Source organism: Microcaecilia unicolor, chromosome 5 (assembly GCF_901765095.1).
Source record: "Microcaecilia unicolor chromosome 5, aMicUni1.1, whole genome shotgun sequence".
In the NCBI taxonomy this organism is placed as follows: Eukaryota; Metazoa; Chordata; class Amphibia; order Gymnophiona; family Siphonopidae; genus Microcaecilia; species Microcaecilia unicolor.
The window spans coordinates 135,277,687-135,295,223 of record NC_044035.1 but is presented as its reverse complement, the minus strand read 5'-3'; the positions used below and the strand labels follow the sequence as shown (position 1 = coordinate 135,295,223).

The following is a 17,537-nucleotide window of genomic DNA, read 5'->3' as shown; positions in this document are numbered from 1 at the left end:
ATATTCCATTGTCATGTTCTTAACATTTTTCTCCTGCCTGGGTATATAGCTTCTATCAACCGTTGCCTTTTATTGCCTCACAGGTTGTGTCATCCAAGCACAGGGCCGACCCTAGGGTTTCTAGCGCCCTCCTGCAGTCTATTAGTCAGCGCCCCTACCCATCCAGGGGCGGGATCACTATGGCTCCACCCCCACAGTAGACACACCCCTTTTACCAGCCATGGCATCATTGAAAATATTACACCAGTATAGAAGAAAAATAACTTAGCACACAGACCAGGAATTAGGAGAACAGACAGTCTTGCCAACTCTGAAAAACAATGTGTTATCAAAATTTCAGAATCTAACAAACAGATCCCTATTAAGACACTTGGCCTTGCAGTCACACATGTAGAACAGAGATAGCCCCTCTTCAAATTCTTCAAAAATTAACCTGAAATCCTAAGAAGTTAGACTCTGCATGCAGCACAATAGCCTTCCCATCCAGCACAGCTTAGGATCTAGCTAGGGCAGACTTAATCAGCATAAACTAACATATTCTACAATCTGAGTTGGACAGACTAACAGGAGTTACTGAAGTGGGAATGAGAGATAGGAGATTGGAGATTGGTGATGGTTAGGAATTGAAAGCAGGCATCTAGCCCTCCTGTCCTGTGAGTTGCTGTGTTGGGGGGGGGGGGTGGAAAAGGGTGGGTCAGGTGCAGCACTAAACAGCGGTCTCTGACAAAACAAGGGTCCAGGCTCTGCTGTGCTGTCTCTGAGCCCCCTCTGGGCTGGATTCCAGCTCCTGGTTTCACTCTCAATCCCAATGTGTTGAAGGGGTGGCTGCAGAGAATACTATGCTGCTGCTTAGCTCCTGAGCTCAGCCAGGCATAGTGAGTGCCTGTGCTGGAGCCTCCTCAGGCTTTCCTTCTTGCCCTGAAGCCGCTTGTCACCAGGGGGGGGGGCAGGGGGCAGAGGTTAGCTGAGCTCCCACAAGTTATTTCGGAGCCAGATTCAGTTGGAGCAGTGACATCCTCTGACAAACACAAGGAGGATATTTCTCTGCTTGGGAGGGGGAGGGGACGGGACGCTTTGGAGCCAGACTGAGATGAGCTGCAGAGATTAGATACTGAAAAACAAAAGCCTCAGCAGAGCTTGCTTGCTTGCAAAGCGGCGCCCTTAAAGGCAAGCACCCCCCTGCAGTGCTTACCCTGCTTACCGGGTTGGACCGGCCCTGTCCAAGCACCCTGTGTCTCCTCTCTGTGCTGTCTCTCATAGCACCCGTTGTCTTTTTTGGTGTATCCCATTGAAGGATGCACCTACAATCTTTGCAAACCCGATTCTCTGGGCCTCCCGGCCGTCGAAGCCAGGAGACAAGCTGTGTCCCCGTTCTTTCTCTCATTGGCCTGCTACCATGCAGGCATAAATGTCTTCACTTAAGTTTCTTTTCCAACAACTATTTTCCAAACAACGATTTACCAGATAACTTATCACTGCTGCTAAGGTGCTGTGTACCCGTTGCTGCCATTGCATAACCATCGTAGCCTGACGCCTAGCTGGGACAACTGCCGCCTGGTAATCGGTTGGTGGGGTGGGTCAGCACTACTCTTCTTGTGCTTGCTGGTCACAAAATGACTCCCTCTCCATTTCCTTCCTGTCTCTCGCTCATCCTTTCTTCTTCCCTCCCCTTTCTTTAACCCCTTCGTCACCTCATTCCCTTGCAGTTGTTCTTTGTCCTGACCCTCTCCTAAACCCCTCCCACCTCTCTAGTCCTCGTTGGCCTTCAGCCCGTTTGTGTGCGGCCCACCTTATTGAGATTGCCTAGTTCTTTTCAAGCAGAAAATATGAAACCTTCACAGAATCACAGTTCTATTTCTCTTGTTTTCTGCATCATTAGAAACATCTTCAACTGGTCAGAGCAGTGGTTGTGGAAACCAGGGCAATGAAAGCTCACACAGCTCTCAGGTTGCAGTTGGTTCCTGTCAACAGAAAAACCAAGTCTCTGGCCGTAAGTTTTAACTCATTACAATAATTTCTTCATTGAAACTATTTTACAATTAAAGTGTGATTTTTAGAGATGCTTGTGGAATTATTTTTTTTCCTGTTATTTGGAGAAGATTGCCTTCATGAACTGTGAAAATGTTTTATTTAAAAGTATTGATAGTAAAAATGTAATTTGAGTTAAGATGAAGGGTTTCTTTCTAGAGATATGTCATGACCGAGGGTTGCCCCCATAATCTAGTGGCATGGTAACAGAATGCAATGTTGGAGATCACAGTTCAGTTGTTAATCCTAGTTTCAGCCTCTGTGGACATTGTGGACATGGATTGCTGCAGAGGCATAGTTCACAGTTACTGCAAGGGAGACTAATTTATGACTTAAATACTGAAACCTACTACCTCATTCTTGTTGCATGCTCAAGTTTGCGACTATTATACAAAGTTATGCATGCAAGTTTTAGAATAAGTGTAGTTGTGCATGTAACTTATTTAGCTTACAAGCTGCTAATTGGCATTAATGACCAATTATTGGTTATAATTTATATTAATTGGCACTAATTGCCAGTATTAAGAAATTACACACATAACTGCACCTAGTAGGTATTCTATAAATTGTGCCTGTAAATTCAAGAGAATGCAACTGAAAGGGGACATAGACTGAAAAGAGCATGGACTGGTCAGTGGCATGTCCTGTGTTTTGCATGTGGGTTGTAGAAAACCTGTATTTACACACCGAACTGCATACAGTTAGGCTCGAGAATTTACACTAACTGGAATAAGTGCTTGTGCCTAAGATTAGACCTGTAACTGCAGACTTACCTTATTCTTCTGTAATAGCATATCAGTGCTTAGCATTCCAGGAGCTAACTTTAGATGACCTTTGGATAATTAACACCCCCCCCCCCCTCCATGCACATGCATACACTGTCCAGGATCATACAGATTCATACTTCTAATGCTCTTCTATTCTTAATCATTAGAAACATCTTCAACTGTCCAGGGCAGTGGCTGTGGAAACCAATTGAGTCAGAGCTCACAGAGTCAAGTCTCTGGTCGTAAGTTTTAATTCATTATCATTTTCTTTCTACTGAAATTGCATAAAACCATCTTTCAAGCAAGAACTTGATACTATTGCTCTGTTCTTGTTTTGGACATCTAAAACTGTCATTTAGATGTCCATATTGCATGGACATCTAAATTCCAATTTTACAAAGGCAGGACATGGACGTCTAATACTGCAGGAAGTCAATATGGCAAGGGGGGCAAGTGCTGGGCATGCTTTCGGCAGGACTAGGGAGGGCCCAAAATACAGATGTCCAACTGCTATCACAGAAAGGTTAGGGATGTCCATGTCTAAAATGATGGACATTTTTGTTATTTAGTTTTGCTACTTGTCACATCTAGGTTACAAAATAGTCCTCTGATTAAGCTAATGTCTGCTGAAAGGATTAAGGCATGACACCTCCTTAATCCACCAGTTGTTACTGTCTCCCGTCCCTCTCCCGTGAATGTGAAACTGGCAAGGGATTTATGGCAGATTCAAATATTATTGATAATTTTAACAGTGCGCTGTGTACTTGAGAGAAGTAGCAGCATATTGACCACTGCAGTGGACTAAAAGTACCAAAGATCACATCACTTCAGTTCCTCCCTTGTTTTTCTTTAAATAATTGTGAGCCTTCCAGGGACAGAAAAATGAATGTTGTACCTGAATATATAAGACACCTGCAAGCCTAAAGGCTATTGAAGTAGTGTACATATAGATGCAGTAGGTATTTTTCTAGTCCTAGAGGTTTCACATTTCAAAATAAAACTACATACAGTTGAAGTAGAATTTGAACCTGGGTCTCCAGAGTGGTAAGCCATTGCTTTAACCATTAGACTACCCTTCTGCTCTGTAGAGATCTTTCTATTGCTATTTAATAAAATGGACATTCATTGCTGCTGTAGAAAGTCCATGTCCTTTCTTTTCCCACATTCATATTTTGGATATTTCAGTTTGAAAATGAATGTGTCTCCAGCACATGGACATTCATCTCCTATATATTTTAGAACAGGTCATATCTTCCATTTAAGACTTCTACATCCATATTCTGAACTGGAAATGCTTCTAAAATGCCGCTCTATAATTAAATTGGAGGTTTTAAATTATTTTGTCATATATGTTTTGACAAGGGGTTGTCTCAATAATCCGGTGTCATGGTGGCACAATTCTAGATGAGTTAATCATAATTCAGTTCTTAATCCTAGTTTTAGATTCTCTGGCCTAGGATTTACATTCTTTTGAAATGACATGGAAAATGTCAATAACATTTCCCTTGTTGTTTCATGTCATTTTAGAAGGAAAAGGAAAACGGAAACCTCACATCTTGGGGCACGTTTACTAAAGCACATTACCCCCACCCCCATTTACTAAGCCATGCTAGCAGCTGCGTCAAGTCAATGCTGGCACAGCCCATTCAAACTGAATGGGCCGTGTCAACATTAGTGTGCGGCAACCGCTAGCACGACTTAGTAAGCAGGGGGTATTTAATGTACGGTTAATGTGTGAAAATAGGCCGCCACCGTTACCACTTAAGGGGGTTTTACAGTAGTTTGCCTATTTCTTCAAATTAAACTACATGTTACTGAATTTTTCTGTCAGAGGCTGAGAGTGGGCGTAGAAGCAATAGCCAGGTATCATTTTACATTTTCCAAGTGCTAAATGGTCAATATACAGTAAATGCTGGAGCCTTAATAGGAGCCAGTTAGAGCTCCCTCATTAACTATGGAAAGGTACTGCAGGCAAATTGCCACTTTAATGAAGGACCAACATTAGAAAATCCTAGGTACCATCCTCACTGCATACCACATAAAATTTGCATTTCCTTGTATTTTATTCATGCAATAAGCCACTGTAAATACATATTTCAGTGCAATTTAATAAAAGGGCATCATTGTGGTTTTTGTTGTCATTACTAGAGTGAATTATTCAAAAGTAATCAAGCTCCTAATTCTGCTTTATTCTGAATCATTAGAAACATCAACAACTGGCCAGGGTAGTTCCTGTGGAAACCAGTCCAGTCAGAGCTCTCAGAGCTCTCAGGTTGTAGTTAACAACTCCTGCCAACAGAAAGGTCAAGTCTCTGGTCGTAAGTGTAATTCATGACATTAATATTCATTAGAAGGTTTTTAAAAACTGCTTATGCAGGTTTATCCTGCGTGCTAAGGCAATATTTTTCTGCAGCCAGAAAATGTCAGATTTTTCATTAATAGATATGTCCTAATGTCTCCATTAGCATGTGACCATTAAAAGAGATTAGCACATGAACCCTTAGTTGCCACCTTTTTGTAGGTGGAAAGGGCTCATGCACTAATCAAGCACTAATGACTTAGGGTCCCTTTTACTAAGGCCCCTAGGTGCCTATGCATGTCCATTGTGTGTCAATTTGCAACTACTTCCTGGCTGCTGCATGCCCAGGCGGTAATTCCATTTCTTACGCATATCTGATACAAGCGACAGAAAATATTTTTTTATGTTCCACTACTTAGCGCTAACCAGGCGGTAATCAGCAATGTACATGTGCTGACAATTACCACCCGGTTAATACTTGAGACCTTACTGCTAAGTCAATGGGTGGCGGTAAGGTCTGAGGCCCAAAACGGATGCGCCAATTTTTAGTTTGCCGCATGTCCATTTGCCGCAAAAAAAAAAAACCTTTTTTGCAGGCATGCTGAAAAATGGACCTGCGTGTGTCCAATACACATGCCTACAACAGGGCGGGCCATTTTTCAGCACACCTTTACCAACATTTGTATGACCTAATCTCATACTATTTATATCACTGACACAGAGACACCTGGCCAGATTATGGCAATTTGGGCTATCATTATTTTCCACTAACTTGTGCTATTTCAGAACAGATCCCAATTGATGAAATGAGACCTAATTCCAAATACCTAGGGTTAATTTTACAGTGACATGTCTTAATGGTAGCCCATATTGATAACTTCCCCTCTAAGTTGCAAAAGGAATCACAGTGTATGTCCAAATACTTTTATAGCAGTGCCTGCAGTCCATTCTATCTTTTTAAACATTTTTAAACATTGATATCTTGCCCTCCCATCCTTAAATAGGGCAGCTTAGAGCAGCATACATAAAAAACAATACAATAGAAATTTACTAAAATATATTAAAATGCACAGAAGCATCAGAAAGAATCCGTATGAACAGACTCAGGAGCACCAATCAGGGAGTCAGCCATGATCCAACAATTTTACAAAAAAGAAAACAGCAGGACTTGTAACTGTATCTGGCAGGCTCTATTATAATAAGTTATGGATGGAAGTTAAAATAGGGCAACATCTCCCGATAATTGTTATATTGAAGCTGAAAATATTAAAATATCACAAGAGCACCCTTCTTACTCTGTTGCATGTTAGAATCAAGCTCATCTTCCACGGTTGGAGGGCAGTGTGGTCAGACTTCACAGAACTCACAGAGTGGATCTAATAATTCATCCCAAAACAAAGGCCAAGGTAATGATTTTATTTATTTATTTATTGCATTTGTATCCCACATTTTCCCACCTCTTTGCAGGCTCAATGTGGCTTACAATACATAATGATCAGTGGAAAAGTAATAGAGAATAGACATTTAGTGTTATAGAAGGATCTTGGGCAATATGATCTGAATTTTATTTCCTAATAATAAGAATAATAGTTTCATAAACAGTTTAAAGCTGCAGAAATTCTTTGGATAGGTTTCCATTTAAAACACTCTACATTTTTTAAATGTGATAATAACAATTTTCATGATTTACACTGTACCTTTTTTTTTTATAATTCATATTTATATAAATGCAGGGTTAAAGATTAAGTTATAGGCAAAAATAGCATTTCTTTTCCCATATTTAAAATAAAATAAAGAAAAATAAAGAGACAAGAAATTTAGTCATATACATATTGACCACCATAATTGGGGAACAAGATATAAGAAAATTAAATAAGAAATAAAGCAATCATTCAGAGGGGAGAGCATTATCAGCCCACTAGAAGGTAAAAACAGCATCATATCCCATGTAGTCATTCAGGGTTGAGCATTCCTCCTTTCCTTGGCAATTATAAATTCAGCCAATTTCTTTGGGTCCAAGAATACATAACTAACATTTTTTTATTGTTACCAGACATCTACAGGGATACTTCAAGATGTATATCCCTCCTAAAGCGAGAATTTTTGGCTTTAAGGCCAAAAACTCTTGCCTTCTCTTCTGTGTATCTCTGTTTAGGTCTGGATAAATCTGAATTTTTTTCCTCTCCAAAACTGGTTTGCATATGTTTAAAATATAAGCTAAAAATGCTAGTGAGCCATAGCAAACAGGTCCCCTAAAGAATAATATGCAAAGGGATTCCTTAAATTCAAACATGTCAGCACTCCCTTTAAATAACACAATATGAGCATATTTTTCTCTTTATAAATTTACAGGGTTTTTTTCTTTTTAAATTGTTTTGTCTTTCTTCAACTTCAGTATTGTGTCAGTGTCACATGCCCAGAAATCCTCTCAGGTTTCTATGGACATGATCAATTACTAAACTGTATTCATATTTTCATCTAAATAAACAATTCATAAAACAATCCTTACCTATGAAATGAAGTATTTAGGAAGTGTGCAGGAAGCAATACTAACACTAGAAAACACTAGTTAATTTCAAGCTTAACCAAAGTTAGAAATTTGTTTATTTAAAGGAGAAAGAACCCCCAGAAACCATTCGGATAAAAATCCTTGGTTGTAACTGTCAGAAAATTAAGCCTATATCTTGTTTCTATCATTGGGGTCAAACTGTTTTTTTAGTATAATTTCCTGTGCTATCGTTTAATGTGCATAAAAAAAATTGTATATATAAATCAATAAGGTGATCAAAATCGTCCAAATGACGAAATTATTCAAAACACAACACTTAACAGGAAGCCTCAGAGCTTCGACAGGGCATACTTCCACTAATTTTGTGCTTCTTGTTCCAGGTGGATGTCAAAACACAGACCAGCAGAACCAATGCACAGGAGGAGCAAAGAAGTGAAAAAGCAACACTGAAGCTCCACTTTCCATAAAACAGAATCAAGCATTGTAACCTCTGTGCTTAATTTGGTGATCATTTGCTTTTCAAAAGATTTATCTTACAATGTTAATTTGAAACATAGTTTTGTCATCAAAATTCAAGTTGATTAAATAAAAGCAATCTTAATGAGCACATCATATTTGTCCGCAAATCTTTTAAATCAAAATATGGGCCAGCATTCACTTTTAGGAAAATAGGAGCTCAGTTGTTTTTTAATGGATGTTATTCCTTGAGATTAGAGTAGCAGGTCTATTTGGAAAACTGTGTAGGCTGGAGGCTTCCATGATGCTAGGAGCTGAAACAGAGCGCTATTTTTCCTCTGATCCTCCTTGCATGACTAGAACCAGGTCATTGCAAAAGAGAACTCTAGTGGGCTTACACAATATGTATAAGGAATGTATTTAGCTTAAGTCTATATGGGAGAATCTGGTGGTCACACTGTGTCATGGCAGTATAATTTATTGACTACATTCATGAACATTTCTGCACGCTTATTAATCTTGATCTGTGATCGAGATTTTATAAACACCATCCACTGGTATGTGCTTGGACTGTGACACAAGGTAGACTGTTACAATCACGTTCTGTAATTTTTGACTCATTTGCTATTTATTCAAATATATTCATTCTTCAGCAAATAACTTGTGTTTCAATCATTTTTATTGATTCACATCAAACAAATATAGCATACAAGATAGGTAACTTTGAAATAAAACACTTAACAATCCCCCCTCCCCCCACCACCACAAACACATTCCAAACCCTCACACACTCAGAAGAAGGTATGACACTTACCAACTGGAGTGGAACTGAACAATTAAATATTCAAAATACAACAATGTGCCCATGTTGACAAGTATAACCAAAAAGGCTCCCAAGTTTCTTGAAAGTGTCTTCCAGGGCCAGTATCATGATTGGTAATTCCTCGCCGCTCCACTTTCAGTGCCACCAACCACAATGAGTACCAAAAGTAAAGGATCGGACTCTGTGTCTCCATCCAGTGTTGCACAATGGACTTAACACCACACATTACAGACTTTTGGAAGATGTGGGAAAAGCCCACTGTTATCGGCTCTGTATAAGCATATTGTCAAAAAAGGAGATGAGGATTAAGACTGACAGTACAATTCCAATAAAAATAGATAGCTGCCAGCATGGTATTCCTAAGTTGCTAATCAAAGGGCAGGCCCAAAACAGGTGACCCAGAGTTGCAGAGGAGTTAGCACAATTAATACAAATGTCTTGTGTGATCAAATGGGGTTTATACGCCCTGTGAGGTGAAATATGGAGTCTCAAAGGTAATTTGTAAAGAAAATCCTGCTGAACCACTGAATCCGAGCATTTATAAATGTATATATGAGAGAGGAATACTCACCCATGCTTTGCCCAGACTCCACCCCTGTGCATCCTATCTGTTAAATATGTGGTATGTACACGCACATTTACAGAATAATATTTAGGTGGAATTTGGCACATAAGTACATAAGTATTGCCATAGTGGGAAAGACCAAAGGTCCATCAAGTCCAGCATCCTGTTTCCAACATTGGCCAATCCAGGTCACAAATACCTGGCAAGATCCCAAAAAAGTGCAAAACATTTTATACTGCTTATCCCAGAAATAGTGGATTTTCACCAAGTCCATTAAATAATAGTCTATGGACTTTTCCTTTAGGAAGCCGTCCAAGCCTTTTTTAAATTCCGCTAAGCTAACCGCCTTTACCACATTCTCTGGCAACGAATTCCAGAGTTTAATTACACGTTGAGTGAAGAAATATTTTCTCCGATTCGTTTTAAATTTACTACATTGTAGCTTCATTGCATGCCCCCTAGTCTTAGTATTTTTGGAAAGTGTAAACAGACGCTTCACATCTACCCGTTCAACTCCACTCATTATTTTATAGACCTCTATCATATCTAACCTCAACCGCCTTTTCTCCAAGCTAAAAAGCCATAGCTGCTTTAGCCTTTTCTCATAGGGAAGTCGTCCCATCCCCTTTATTATTTTCGTCGCCCTTCACTGTACCTTTTCTAATTCCACTATATCTTTTTTGAGATGTGGTGACCAGAATTGAACACAATATTCGATGTGCGGTCACACCATGGTGCAATACAAAGGCATTATAACATCCTCATTTTTGTTTCCATTCCTTTCCTAATAATATCTAATATTCTATTTGCTTTCTTAGCTGCAGCAGCACACTGAACAGAAGGTTTCAACGTATCATCAACAATGACACCTAGATCCCTTTCTTGGTCAGTGACTCCTAACATGGAATCTTGCATGACGTATCTACAATTCAAGTTCCTATTTCCCACATGCATCACTTTGCACTTACTCACATTAAACGCCATCTGCCACTTAGATGCCCAGTCTCCCAGTCTCGTAAGGTCCTCTTGTAATTTTTCACAATCCTCTTGCGATTTAACGACTTTGAATAACTTTGTGTCATCAGCAAATTTAATTACCTCACTAGTTACTCCCATCTCTAGGTCATTTATAAATATGTTAAAAAGCAGCAGTCCTAGCACAGGCCCCTGGGGAACCCCACTAACTACCCTTCTCCATTGATAATACTGACCATTTAACCCTACTTTCTGTTTTCTATCTTTTAACCAGTTTTTAATCCACAATAGAACACTACCTCCTATCCCATGACTCTCCAGTTTCCTCTGGAGTCTTTCATGAGGTACTTTGTCAAACACCTTCTGAAAATCCAGATACACAATCCAACTTATAATTGAAAGAGAAAAACGCCTAGATTTCGACCCAAATCGGGAGATAGACGTTTATCTCACAAAAACGAATAAATCAGTATAATGGAAAGCCGATTTTGGACGTTTTCAACTGCACTCCATCGCGGAAGCGTACAAAGTTGACAGGGGCATGTCGGAGGCGTGGCGAAGGTGGAACTGGGGCGTGGTTATCGGCCGAGGAGAGATGGGCGCCTTTCGTCGATAATGGAAAAAAAGTATGCGTTTGTAGCTAGAATTTAGGGCACTTTTCCTAGACCCTGTTTTTTCACGAATAAGGCCCCAAAAAGTGCCCTAAATGACCAGATTACCCCTAGAGGGAATCGGGGATGACCTCCTCTGACTCCCCCAGTGGTCACTAACCCCCTCCCACCACAAAAAATGATGTTTCACAACTTTTTATTTTCACCCTCAAATGTCATACACACCTCCCTGGCAGCAGTATGCAGGTCCCTGGAGCAGTTGTTAGAGGGTGCAGTGGACTTCAGGCAGGTGGACCCAGGCCCATCCCCCCCCTACCTGTTACAATTGTGCTGCTTAATGCTTAGTCGTCCAACCCCCCCAAACCCACTGTACCCACATGTAGGTGCCCCCCTTCACCCCTTAGGGCTATAGTAATGGTGTAGACTTGTGGGCAGTGGGTTTTGAGGGGGATTTGGGGGGCTCAACACACAAGGGAAGGGTGCTATTCACCTGGGAGCTCTTTTACCTTTTTTTTTGTTTTTGTAAAAGTGCCCCCTAGGGTGCCCGGTTGGTGTCCTGGCATGTGAGGGGGACCAGTGCACTATGAATCCTGGCCCCTCCCACGAACAAATGCCTTGGATTTATTCGTTTTTAAGCTGGGCACTTTCATTTTCCATTATCACTGAAAAACAAAAACGCCCAGCTCACAAATTGTCAAATAAAACATGGACGTCTATTTTTTTCGAAAATACGGTTCGGTCCGCCCCTTCACGGACCCGTTCTCGGAGATAAACGACCATGGAGATAGACGTTTTCGTTCAATTATGCCCCTCAATATCAACCAGCTCACATTTATCCATATGTTTGTTCACCCCTTCAAAGAAGCCAACACCTACAGAGGGTGATCTTTTTTTTTGTTGTTATATTTGTACCCCGCACTTTCCCACTCATGGCAGGCTCTCCACAGGAGAAACAGAAGACAAATATATGAACAGTGGATCCAAAAGAAGTCCTCTCACAAATGATGTTTCCCAAACAAGGTCTTTATTTAAATCAATAAAACGACTCGACATGAATCATGTTTTGTCCGTAAAGGCCTGCGTCAGGGGTCTATCGACCTTTGATGCAAAAAACTGGTAAAACAGATGACTCACAGTCAAATTATCTATTGACAAAGATATCAGTGTGGTAACTCTTGGGTTATCCTGGATCCATTGGTTTATTGAACTTGCCTTACTCAGATCACAAGGAACAGCTGTTGGATTTAAACAATGTTCTCAGCCCACTGCTCTACTCTACTCTTCCATGCCACAAGGGTAAATGTAGAACAGAAGAAACGGCTGGACAGGAGAAGGAAAAACTGCCCTTTGCCCAGGGTCTTCTCCAGCCGGTAGATTCTATCTGTTAATGTTGTGGTACAAAGTTTTTAAAACCAAGTGGAAAAGACTATGGGGATTAGTTGATAAAATTTGCTTTTTATATTTTTATTTTGCCTAACACTAACCTACAATTCCTTCTTTAAACCCCAATCTTTAAGTTCCCAAAGCACAAAGCAAATAGTATTCACTTACCAGAGAAATGTCCTCTTCTCTTGGAACTTCTCAGAAAGAAAGTTCAGTGGGACCTTTCCTCTTTATATAGTTTTGAATCTAAGGGGCCTTTTTTAAACAGGCTCTTTGAAGCTGACTCAGCAACCTATGCAAGTATTCTACTTCCTCACACGTTAATTAACACTTAATTGATGTCGCTGGATGTGCTACCTCTCCGGGAGCCAAGGAACAGAAAATAATTGCCTTTTAGAGCAATAATTTTTGGCTGTTTAGCTTCTACTTGTAGAAAAGGTTTCATTTTAAAACTATGGGAAAAATGCCTATTTCTAAAGAAAATTTCAGTTTAAAACTATGGGGAAAGGGTTTGTACACGGCAACTAGTTAACAATGCTTGCTTTTCTCTCGTTCTCTCTTTTTATTCCCCCCTTAATATTAAACTAGGTCCTGCTTGCTTTTCTCTCTCTCTCTCTCTCTTTATTCCCCCTAAATGCTAAACTAGATCCTGCAGTGCTGCTAGAGTCTGTCTGTAAATGCTGTGGTACAAAGTTTTTAAAACTAAGTGGAAAAGACTAACCAGCTTATTTTCGAAAGAGAAAAACGCCTATAGTGCGACCTAAATCGAGAGATAGACGTTTGTCTTGCAAAGGCACCCAAATCGGTATAATCGAAAGCCGATTTTGGGTGTTTCCAACTGCACTCCGTTGCGGAAACGAATAAAGTTGACGGGGCTTGTCGGAGGTGTGGTGGAGGCGGAACTGGGGCGTGGTTATCAGCCGAGGAGAGATGGGCGTCTTTAGCTGATAATCGAAAAAAAAAGGCGTTTTTACCGCGATTTTGGGTCACTTTTTTTGGACCCTTTTTTTTCACGAACAAGTCCCAAAAAAGTGCTCCAACTGCCCAGATGACCACTGGAGGGAATCGGGGATGACCTCCCCAGACTCCCCCAGTGGTCACTAACCCCCTCCCACCAAAAAAACCCCACTTTAAAAACTTTTTTTCCAGCCTGTATGCCAGCCTCACATTCCGTATCCACCTCCATGTCAGCAGAATGTGTTCGATCCTGTCACAGCCTTTCCCTGGGTCAGATGTGGCTCTCGGGTGCACTACAGGGATACATCAGCATTGCATTGTGGTGGGTGTAGGGTATTGGGCTCCGTGATTTCATTAGCTTGTGTTACAGTCTCACGATGTTGGTAGTTGGTAGGCTCTTCTCCCATGGTGCTTTTCCCCCTGCCTACTGGGTCAGAGTGTGCCCTGTTGTGTTTCCTGTTGTAGTCCATGCGGTAGTGGCCATTTTTGTAAGCCAGTTTTAGATCCCTTTCACGTGTTAGCCACGTTACAGAACTTAGTTCTTCCCTTGAATGTGGCTGAAAGAGGGCATTGTACAGCATTCTGCCAGCTCTGACCTACTGCTCATCTCAGTACCCAGCTCAAAAACATCCATTTTTTCGAAAATACGGTTCGGCCCGCCCCTTCACGGACCCGTTCTCGGATATAAACGCCCATGGAGATAGGTGTTTCTGTTCGATTATGCCCCTCCACGGAGATTAGTTGATAAAATTTGCTTTTTATATTTTTATTTTGCCTATCACTAACCTACAATTCCTCCTTCAAACCCCAATCTTTAAGTTCCAAAAGCACAAAGCAAAATAGTATTCACTTACCAGAGATATGTCCTCTTCTCTCTCACATAAGTGCATTTATGCTAGTAATCAGTACTTAAATGTTAGCACCTATTTTATTGCATCGTTACCTATTCAACTGCTAGTCTATAAAGCTCCATTTCACTTGTGTCTGGGAAGTAGAGTTAATTACTGGGAAAGTGTACCTTTTCATTTAATGCTATTTTACTTTCAATATACAGCAACACAGAAACTGGTGGCAGATAAAGACCAACTATTAAGCCCTACAATCCAATACTGTCTCATAGAGATCCATAGTATTTGCCCCATGCGTTTTTGAATTCAGATACCATCCTTGTCTTTACCACCTCCTCTGGGAGACTCTTCCACAAATCCACTACCCTTAACATAAAGAAAATAAATATTTCTTTAAATTATTCCTGAGCATACCCGTCACCCTCATTCTATGTGGTTTTGTTCTAGAGCTTCATTTCAACCAAACAAGGTTGTGCATGCCCTTACCATGCATTAGGTGCAAAAACTAACTCATGATAAGTGGAGAATCTGGGTGTACTGAGGGTGAACCATCATGTCTGCTGCAGAGAAAATAATAAAGTGGTCACTAATATTTATGTGTCAACTATGCATCTAAATGATTAGAATAATAGCTTATATGTGTATTTGTGTAATGTATAACACATGCTTTACATATAGTTATATACATAGGCAGAATCTGGGTGGAACATGAGAAGGACTCACGTTTACACACATAACTTATAGAATACTAGGAAAAAATGTCCGTTTCTGAAAACAATGAAACGGGCGCTAGCAAGGTATTGGCTTCCTGCAGTTAATGTTTGGAAAGTGATTTTTAGAATAAATGGGGGTTTTTTGTGTGTGTTTTGGTTGTGTGTGGTTCTGAGTGAGAGACGCTGATTCTGCATGTTAGAGCTTGTGTATTTATTGGGGGGGGGAGTGTGTTGGTGTGAGTGAGAGACAGAGATCTTGATTCAGCATGGCAGAGTGTTTGTATGATGTTGTGGTGGTGTTTGGGGGGAATGTGTGTGTGTGTTATTGAGAGAGAGTCATTTTGATTTTTTTTAGTTCCAGAGCTCACTGTGCGTTGCTGAGCTCCTCAGTTATATCTATAACATGAGATCTGTGTTTTGGCTCACTGCATATCAGTTTTTCTCGACTGAAGGCAAAGGAACGGCAAGTCACATGCTCAGGCGACGACGATCCCTTCTTTCATGCTTTTTTTCTTTGTTGAGTTCCACAGTTGACTGTGCGTTGGTGAGCTCCTCAGTTATGTGTAACATGATATCTGTTTCGGTTCACTGCATATCAGTGTTTCTGCAGTTAAGAGAAAAGGACGGCAAGTCATCTGCTCTCCCTCTTCCTCGGCTTACTTAGCAGAATCCTTGTACCCGAAAGAGAGATGACCTCCTCCCCCACCAGCCCATGTGAGCCCCCCTTCTGGCATTTACCTTCAAGGTGAGGAGCCGCCGGCTAGTCCCTGCTGCCTGTGTGCGCTGTTTGTACTGAAAGAGCACTGTGGCCAACACAGGCAGTGCTGGAGGATAGGAGAAAATTGTACCGAGCATGAGGGAGGAGCCATTGCAGGAGACAATGGAGCAGGAGAGGAGGAAAAGCGCACAGTTGGCAACCCTCAGGAGAGGGAGGGCGGCGGTGGTTTTTGAGGGCTTTACTGTGTGCGGGTGGTTCCGGAGTTTAGCAGCCAGTCTCCAGCGATTCCTAGGCAGGGGGAGGAGTAGGGAAACACTCCTTGCCCTGCCTGGGTCGCTGTTTGCGGCTGCCTGGGTCGGGGTTTGTTGGTGTGCAGTTCGGGAGGTTGGCAGCCAGTCTCTAGCGATTGCGACCTCCGTCGACTGGGAGAGCCACGGTTCCAGGCAACTGTAGACGTTGGAAGTGAGAATCTATTGGAGAGGGGTGGAGCGTCGGAGGACGGTGGAACTGTCGATTCGCTGAGTGTCATAGCCCTGCTGTCGATGTCATGATGTTGTGACGCGAGGGCGGGGCAGACACTCATGAGGAAAAATTCCGATCTATGCCACCTCAAAAACGGAAGTGGCAGCTTCAATTAGAACGTTGGGGTTGCGAATTATGTGCGGAAGGGGCATGGCTGAGGGCTGTCTATGAGTGAGAGTGAGTGGTGTATGAGTGACAGTGAGTGTTGCTGACAGCCTAAGTGCAGGGCTTCAGTGTTTCACAGAGTGAGCTTCAGAGCTTCAGAATGTTTGAGGTGAGACTTATTTATATAGATTATAATTTGTATGTGTATCTCCAGGATTTAGGTGTGAGCATTTACATCGCTCTTTCTTGTATATTTCACTTGTTATGTTAGTACCCTAAAAAGGAAATTATGTGCCTTCTTTCCTTTACAGAATGGTCCTCTCCTAGGTGCTCTCTAGGCACCTAAATATTGGTTATAGAATTAATCCATAACCAATCCGTCATTGCATTGTAAATGCATTGGCAGAGAGGGTGGTAAGACATCCATTCTATTTGTCAACTGTTACACTACAATTAGGATAATGATCCCCTATATTCTGATTGGGATTCTTATCCTCCAACTCCCCCAACTCCCAATTACAATAACTCCACTCTCCTGATCAAGCTCTAGATTCTTCTACTCCATAATCAGTAATACAGTAGCTGTGAGGCTACATGGATGGCTTTAATGGTGTTTTATGAGAGCTTCTCCAATATTTGAACAATGGTGTATTATTTTGTGAAGCTTTTGATGTTTTTTTTCCCCCTAATGATTTTTTGTGATTAGTGCAGTATCAGCTAGGGCATTGCCCCAGGCCTCAAATGAGTCCACAGTCTAATGGGCCGAAGACTTGATAATGGCAACCTGATTAAGGAGACAAATAGCAGTTAAGATCTGAGCAACATATTGAGAATGAGTAATAGCTGATTAGAAGATTTTAAGAATCCACACTGCTAAAACCTGGTTTAAGTGCCAGCATCCAAGTTAGTTGCAGTTAAGCTCTATTCTATAATTCCATGAGAAACTATTATCCATTCTCTCGTCTTGAGCCACTTCAATTATTGCAATGGAATCTACACTGGCTGCAAAGAACACGCCATCAAGAAGCTCCAGACTGCGCAGGACACGGCGGCGAGACTACTATTTGGCAAATCACGGTTTGAGGCAGCAAAGCCCCTTCATGAGAAGCTCCACTGGCTGCCGATCAAGGAACGTATTGTATTCAAAGTCTGTGCTCTTGCCCACAAGATTGTCTACGAGGACGCTCCAGCCTATATGTACAGCCTAATCGACCTCCCGCCCAGGAATTCCGTGAAGTCGTCCCACACTTATCTCAAT

General features: G+C 41.4%; 1 long non-coding RNA gene across 1 annotated transcript; it reads left to right on the top strand.

Annotated features, from left to right (window-relative positions):
• The first annotated feature begins 2,964 nt into the window (after positions 1-2,964).
• On the top strand, positions 2,965-6,467 carry LOC115470303. Its single transcript, XR_003942174.1, has 3 exons — positions 2,965-3,037; positions 5,000-5,113; positions 6,405-6,467. It is a non-coding gene; the product is annotated as an uncharacterized LOC115470303 (long non-coding RNA).
• Positions 6,468-17,537: the final 11,070 nt, after the last annotated feature.